General features: G+C 34.8%; 1 long non-coding RNA gene across 1 annotated transcript; it reads right to left on the bottom strand.

The window, feature by feature from the left end:
- Window positions 1-911: 911 nt before the first annotated feature.
- LOC134200830 (uncharacterized) lies at window positions 912-8,638 on the bottom strand. The gene is made up of 2 exons (XR_009975892.1): window positions 5,303-8,638; window positions 912-1,170 (listed from the first exon to the last, which is right to left on the bottom strand). It is a non-coding gene; the product is annotated as an uncharacterized LOC134200830 (long non-coding RNA).
- Between the last annotated feature and the right edge of the window lie 177 nt (window positions 8,639-8,815).

Genomic DNA, 8,815 nt, shown 5'->3' with positions numbered 1-8,815 from the left:
TATTTGACTCATGCCAATGTCTAAAGTTGCCTGAATTTCGCGGTATGTCACATGTCGATCTTCCTCAATCAGCTTACGCACAGCATCAACGTTTTCTTGGGTGACTGCAGTTTTTGGACGACCTTGACGGGGATCATCACTGAGCTTGACACGTCCACGTTGAAACTCAGCAAACCAGCGATAAATTGTGGTTTTGGATGGGGCTTCATCACCAAATGCAGAAATCATCCGGTCAACACACTGTTTTTGTGTTAAACCACTTCGAAAGTCATAATAAATCATCGCTCTTGAATTTTCTCGAGTCAATTCCATTTTCTCAACGACTAAACAAGTTTGACAAAACCTCGTGACAAGACCGAGAATCTTATTTTAAATAAATAAATGGTATTCGATTTTTAAAACCAAGGAGTTTTCAATTAAAAAGATTTTAATATGACAGGAACAGTGGAAATATTCCATTCCCGATACTTTTAGTGCAGCCTAGTAAGAAGTTTATTTTTATTAAATTTATTTATTTTTTTAATATATTAAATAATTAATAATAAATATTTAACGTTAATAATTTAATAATATTTAGTATTAATTGTATTAAATAATAATTTTGTCATTAATATTACTAAAAATGAATGCTAATAACACATTTTTTTACGAGTGTACATGCGCGAAAGTTCACCAGCGCCTATATTCAGACTCGTCAAGTTACGTCGGTCGTATTGTAATGAGCGATTTAGCGGGCAACTTCATTTCTGTTAATTTTGTTTCACGGTGCGCGCGCATCGTAAAATTTCACTCTCATCAATTTTTCACAACGCGCCTAAAGTATAACTTCAAAAATAAAGGTATTAACATTTTTTCGAATGTAGATATGAATGTAAGGACTATTTTTAGTAAGTAAATAAAATATAGTCCTGTTCATAATAAGTAGAGAGTTTTATTAATTGTGAAAAGTAAATTATTATTCTGCTTGAGTTTCCTCCGGAGTGTGAAAAAGTCTGAAACATGACTTGGCACATAGAGTCACTTTCCACATAGAACAACATATTTTTGATCTCTTTTGCAATTTTTGGTGCTGCAAAATCTGCACCGCTTCTATGTGTCACTTTCTTCACTGGTATACGTTAAACGTCTTTTCTTCTTTTCCGCCATGTTGAATAAGCGAAATAAGCAAAGCTAAAAAAATTCAAAAATATGCATCATTCACAACCCAAAAAAATACATATTATTTTCATATTAGTAAATCCACTATACATGATAATAATATATTACCGGATTTTTAGATGCAAAACTACAAGAATTTAAATAGTTTATGAATCTGAACGCAAAAAACACTTACTTATAAAGTAAGTGTAACAACAACCGTAACAATTTTACAACTCGACCAAGCTAAGTTTGCACCCCGCATCGATTACGTCACACTGCCGCTTAGGTACGGTCTGAAAAAAGGATTCGCTATGACTTTAAAAATGTAAACAAATGTTTGTTAGATTTTACTTTGCATTTATTGTTTTTAACAATATATTATACATAGGTACATTAGAATATAGCGATATCGGGTTTTTGTATTAATACCACCCGGGCGTTCTTGCACTTTTTGAATTTGTATTCCAATTTCTCAGTAATAATTTTCCTTTGTTTCTTTTTCAGGATTATGTATCTCCCTTCACTGTGTATCACCTTTCCTTTCATTTTGTTGCCACAACAATCCTCTCGAAATGAAAAAAAATGAACGTTAAGCGTTCAGTAACAACAGTTCAAAAAAAACTTAACAAAAATAGTCCAATAATATAACTAAACTTCTACAAAAACCTAACAAGAACAGTTAAAAAATTTAAAATTCAACGTATAGGGAGACGCAAACTCGTATGACGCGTGTCGGCGACAAAGATGCTAACCGTACTGACACGACAGGGCGATCGCGGGAAGGTGAGCGGGGAAGCGGGCGGACCGCCGCATTCCAGCGAGGTGCAAACTTAGCTAGGTCGAGTTATACAAAAAATTTCACATGTCACAATTCACAACGTCAAAATTTCAAATTTTTTTCAGCAAGCTGCCGACTCACAACTGGCTCAATGTAACACTAATTAGGTACCGGTAAAATGGGGCGATTAGAGACAAATCCCAACTTGATGAACAATTTTAAGGTAGTTGTTGATGATTAAAATGCTATATCAGGATCAAAATGATTGAGTCTTGAGGGTATCTTTGTTATCCAATTTAAAGCTATGCAATCTGCATTCCAGTTTAAGCAAAAAAAGCAAAAATAGGTGTTATCGCTATTTACCCAGAAAGGGGATTGCCCACTCTCCATAGTGTGCTAGGCCCAAGATGGACATCAAATATTACTATAAAAATGTACTGATTCAAATTCTTAAATGTATTGGATATCTAAAAAATATATTGAAATTGACGCCACTATTATAAAAAATATAATAAAAATAAAAACTCGTTTTGAGGTTAATTTTGTATATAAATAAGTGTCGGATTGTGAGATACTTCAAGAACTTTTCTTTTCTTAATGTTTAAGATGTTCCTAATGTATTTTTATCCAATAGGGTATAAAAACACACTTAATTCTTTAAATATCTATATTTTCTTCATCTTCATACACAATTAGTATCATCTAAAAATAGCAAAGGAGAGCATATACACGGTTTTAAATCTCGGTCAGGGTAAAACCACAATTCACACAATGTTTTTAGTCGTAGTATGAAACGTTATTGATAAAAGCAAAATAAATCGAAGAAAAATCAAAACACATCCATTTTGTACGCAAGCACAACACCACAAGCAGCAAGCGAAGTATCAGTCAGTCAGATTAAATTCAGTGTTGTCAGTATAAAGAAAAATAATTACATGAAATTCATATATCGATTATTTTTTTAAATAACCGATTATTGATTTATATCTTAATCTTTTTTTTACGAGTACACATTATTTTTTACGTTTTTGTTTTAGTTGTACATATTTAAATAACAATACTAGTAAAGTTTTTTTTATTGCTTAGATGGGTGGGCGAGCTCACAGCCACCCTGGTGTTGCTAAGTGGTTACTCGAGCCCACATACATCTACAACGTAAATGCGCCACCCACCTTGAGATATAAGTTCTAAGGTCTCAAGTATAGTTACAAGTTAAAGTCCAATGGGTATGTCTTCGATGTTATTTTATGTGCATAAAATCCATTAAAATCGTTTGATTAATGATAATACTTAAAATGATTTATTTATATGTTTTATTTATATACTCAAAATATTTACTTCATACGTAAAAGGATTTGAAGCTGGCAATATTTTTCCCGCAAAAATAAAAATCCTTGTTTTTTCAATAGAGTTACTTTTTTTAAATTACTTATTGTAAACTATAGTGGCGCTTATTTGCAAGAAAGTAAATGCATATTTATTTATGACAAAATTAATGCACTAAGTATTTTTTCTATAATCTATTGTCCGCTTTGGGCCTAAAATGGGCCATCCCCTTTGCGGTTATTGGGGACGAAATTAGTGTTCATAGAGAAAGGACAATGCCCAAAAGTGGGCCAACTTTATGTCAAAACTATTCGTACTTGAAAAACTATGCCTTATTTTTTCACGTTGTTTAGTTTATGTATCAACATTTCTTTCAACCTGGCATTGTTTTCCAAAAAAATAAATTACTTATTTGATATCATCCCAAAACTATCCATGCCATAGTTTTAAATTCGCCAATAGGCAAAGGGCTTAGCCCATACAGCCTTATAGCAAACCTATATGCTGTCAAATGAAAGAGTTGTTTGTGACTTGAACAACAAATTAAAAAAAATAGCTAATGCTTATAATTCACAGGCTTCTTAGTTTATTTTTGTTCAATTCAATATTTATATATTGTAACTAGCTGACCCGGCAAACATTGTTTTGCCATATATAAGATTTCTAGGGAATTTCTAGTGTAGAAAAAAATCTAACTTATTGTAAGTGTGTAAGGATGTGGTAAATGAGTGAATGAGGTATGTAGTGCTGTGAACGATGAGGGAATATATAATAAAAATAACAAAACCTCATTCAACTACATAATACCTCATTATAACACAAAAAAAATGTTAGGGGTGGACAGCCCTAATCACTTAGGGGTATGAAAAATAGATAGTAGCCGATTCTCAGGCTTACTGAAGCATAAAAAATTTCATGAGAATCGGTCAAGCGGTTCCGGAGGAGTATGGGAACGAACATTGTGATACGAGAATTTTATATATTAGATAATAATTATTTCTTAAAACCATGAATTATTTAATATTTTTAGATATTAATGATTCCATTAGTAAAAATATCAATGGCCTACCATTACTCTATTATTATTATATACGATCAGAGAGTCTTGGCAGCAACCCGAAGCGTCACTTAAATTTTTATTTTAATGTTTTTTTAATAGTTTTTTTGTGTAATTTGTATTATTTGTATTTGTAATATTGTGTATAAAAGGTCTGCGTAATTTCATGCTCAGTCAATGTGGTATTCGTCGAGTTGACGTCAAAACTCCCAAAAAGCAATAAAAAGAGATACACCGGCTTTTTATTGACATAAAAAATATATAACTTCGACAGACTAGGCTGTATAGGCTACGCTCTTTGCCTGCTTATTGGTGAATTTAAAAACAACAACAACAATATCGTTGCCGGCTTCCGGATTTTCATTTCATTTTATTATTATTATGAGGATATAATAATAATACAATGTATTACTTAGACATTTTTGTCCACCTTGAGATTTCATTGTTCTTGTCATATGTCTGTGCAAAACCGACTTACTTATGTTAAATCGCTTAGCTATTTCAACTAAAGACTTATTCCTAATTTCATAGGTTTCTATTACTGTTTTTAATATTAAGGGATCATCTCTTTTATAAGGATTTGCACTCTTTGATACGTACACGCGAGGCTTATCTAAAAATAGAAAACGCGTAACTGATAATATAAATATTTGCCAAACAATAAAATAACACTGCATTGATAATTTTGAATAAAAGTTGTAGACAAAAACATGATGTTTTGTCTACAACTTGAATAAACCTTGAACAAAACTTGAACAACTTGAATAAACCAGATTCTTACCAACAAATTTAAAAAATATTGTTATAGCTACATAGACAACCCTAGAAACCTGTGCCTATTTATACTTAGATCGTTTCCATTTCACGTATTCTCATCCCAAATGACCCCCTTTTCGTTGTTATTTGTACCTGAGACGTCCCCAATATCCCCAAAAACAACAGATTTTTACATGTATTTTTATTTTATCAATACATTAAAACCAATAACAACTGAGACTTACTGTTCGACTTTCCGAGGGATGATTATGAAAATTAACTTGGATTAGAAAAACTTGTATATTCAATAAAAATCAATAATCTACGTATACAGTGTCACTTATGACAAGGGTATCATGACAACGGATTTGCGTATTACAGCGCGCTCTAGTGACGGTTTTAGGAGTTAGAAGAAACAGGGTGAACATTCCGCCCACCATGAACTACAAAAGTTCATAGCCAACAATGAGGCCATCAAATTTTACATGTACAATTAACATCTCCATGAAACCGTAACATCTTAACCTAATAGTAATCAATAAAGAACTGCTCAACATGAACTAAATATAAACTTACACATTAAAGAAACCATAATAACGACAAAGTTCAGTCAAGGGTTGCTTTTAAACAGTTCGTACTTACTTACAACTAAACAATAATAAAATACTTAATAGCTGATGCATCCAAAGATACATTTAAGTTACATACATTGCATGAAATATCTACAGTTATTCAGGTAAGTAATGTTAAAAAGCGATAGGCAAAATGCAAAGTTTGGAGACTGGTCTTACAATTTTAGATTTCTTACATTTGATAGTACCCTTGTGACATTATCTGGATCAGTGTGCTTCTCCTCTATCAAACCGAATAACCATCTTGAAGGAGGGAGACCACCTTCCTTAACAAGAACAACGTCACCTATTTGGGGTTCTGGTGTAGTTTTAGTCCGCTGATATCTCTGATTTAGAGTCGTGAGGTACTCGGCAAACCACTTACGCCAGAACTGCTGAGTCATTTTTTGTATTATTTATTTGCTCAATATCTTTAGAAAACGCCTGAGTCTGACAAACCTTAATTCCTATCTTTAATGCATGATCTCATTCGGAAGCCATCAAGTAAGAAGGATATCGCTTTGACCTTAATTTATTAATAAATGGAATGCAAAACGCGACCACTCTAACCATTTTTTATAAAAATAAATACTTCGTCCATGTCTGGAGATCTGACCTAGCTACTTCGGAAATAGTTAGGTGATGAGACTTCAACGGCTTGACTTCTAAATCAGTCGATATGTTTACCGTTGGCGATACATACGTGGATTCTCTTAAAAACGTAGGGCCATGGAACCAGAGTTCACAGTGGATAAATTCTTGTGGAGCCAGCCCCCGGGATGCACAATCGGCTGGATTCTGGCATGACTCCACAAGCGACCATTGGTCGTTGTTTAAAAACTGTCAGGATTTCAGTCACTCGATTTGCGACGAAGGTCTTCCATCGATTTGGCTGTCCCTTCAGCCAAACCAGAGCGATGGTGGGTTCAGTCCTTTGCCACTTGTTGCAAACTCTTAACTGCTAGATATGGGGCCGACGAAACACCAAAGGTAACTCTTAACAGCCTGCAGTCCTTGACTTCTTCACTAGGATTCTCTCTCCACAGTACTCGCTGGAAGTCAGTATGCTCTGGTACGCCCTTGACCATTCGATACATCTTAGCTATGTCCGCTGCGAAACATATAGGATAAGTACGCCATTTCATAATTATGTGTCGTAACTCTGGTTGAAGCCTTGGACCTACCAATAAATCATTGTTCAATGACTTGCCGCTGGTACCCTTACACGAAGCGTCGAAAACAACGCCGACCTTCATTGTACTTTTGTCCTCGCGAACAACCAACTGCATGATGAGGTAGATAAACGCATCCTGGCTTAGCAGCTTCTTGTTTGTCATTAATTACTTCTATATGATTCATAGCCAGGTGGCTACATTTATTACCTTGGATTATTCTTGCTTCAAGAATGGATTATTTTCAAGTTTCTTCTTGAGCAAGTGGATTGTTGTCGCGAAAAGGAAGACCTACAACATAACGACCCAAACTGTCCCTAGTTGTAGTGGATTCAAAGTATCTTTCACAGGATTCTTCTTCCTTGGATAAAAGTGGATGAGGCTGGTCAGTTTCAATCTCCCAGAACTGACGCAGCAAATCTTTGATTGAGTTGTCATGGGTATGTGCGCTAATAATGCAAGGAGTATCCCCACTAACCTAAACTCGTCCCGACAGGATCCATCCCAGCTGTGTGTTTTGAGCTGTCAAGGTTCCAGGTGGATTTCTCAATATGCCTTCTGACAAAACCTGACCATACACATCAGCGCCTAGTAGAAGATCTATATTGCTTGGTGTACCATATCCTGGATCAGCCATCTGCAATTGCAACAATTCCGGCCAATCCTGAAATTGAATTTGCTGTGAAGGAAGAGTGGATGTTAGGCAGTTTAAAACATAAGCTTGAACGGGATAGCTAAAAGAGTTATATGTGGACTGTACTTTAAATTGAACCATATGTTTTACTGAAATACTAGATTTGTCTCCTCCTAAACCAGATATGGTACTTCGAACTGGCAACCTTCAAAGCTGCAAAAGTTGAACTGCGTGTTCACTAATAAACGAGGCTTGAGAGTCCTGATCCAACAAGCCGTGCATCGTTTGCACTGTGTTACCGAATGGTTAGCTCCGAAGCAATTGAAACACAGTTTTCTCTTCTGGATGAACTCCCGGCGATTCTCGATGGCTTCTTGTACAAAAAACTCGAGTGCTCGATATCTTGATTCCAGGAATGATTGGAACTCGCTTAGTGTAGGCAATCGATCAGCCTGTTTGCTTAGTTTTTGTTCCCATTGTTTCCGGGATTCATTATCCAATTTTATTGTGATGAGATATATAATCAGGATGTCCCATGTCGATACAGGTATACCAAGGTTAGATAAAGCGTGCAAGCAATCATTTGTCGTATCGAGTATTTGTTTAACACCGTTGGATGACTCTGAAGATAAAGCCCTTTGGCCCACCAGCCTGGCCAGAATGCTGTTCGCGATGTAACGTTTGTTATTGTACCTTTTGTTTAATAGCTATAATCGTTATTTTCGCATCCCAATATAACATTCTGGTGATTTTCTTCAAACTAACCAGTGTTGTTCCAATAATTGCAATCTCGTTTCGATATATTCCCTTGTTATTCTAGATGCAGGTGACTTTTTGAAATTAATCTGTGCCTTAAATATCTTATTTTGAACATCGGTTTGTAATTTAATATAACTGTCCGGGCCCATTCTTCACATTCACTAGTACTTAGCAACGAAATAGTTTTGTGTTAATTACGGTTTGTAACGTTCTTTTGCACTAACAAATTATTGTTTATCATTAGTTGTTTTCCAATCCGGCTCGTATTGGACCATGTTCGACTTTCCGAGGGATGATTATGAAAATAAACTTGGATTAGAAAAAACTTGTATATTCAATAAAAAATCAATAATCTAGGATATACAGTGTCACTTATGACAAGGGTATCATGACAACGGATTTGCGTATTACAGCGCGCTCTAGTGACGGTTTTAGGAGTTAGAAGAAACAGGGTGAACACTTACCTTTAATGTATATGATGGTTCAAACACTAAATTGCGTTTATAAATCACAGTCGTCTTCTATTATTATAAAATAAATAAAAGAGAGCAAAGTTTCTAGCACTAAAAGTAAATGTGGTGT

This window comes from Bombyx mori, chromosome 21 (genome assembly GCF_030269925.1).
Source record: "Bombyx mori chromosome 21, ASM3026992v2".
Lineage (NCBI taxonomy): Eukaryota > Metazoa > Arthropoda > Insecta > Lepidoptera > Bombycidae > Bombyx > Bombyx mori.
The sequence above is the reverse complement of the archived record's forward strand: the minus strand, read 5'-3'. Positions and strand labels throughout refer to the sequence as shown.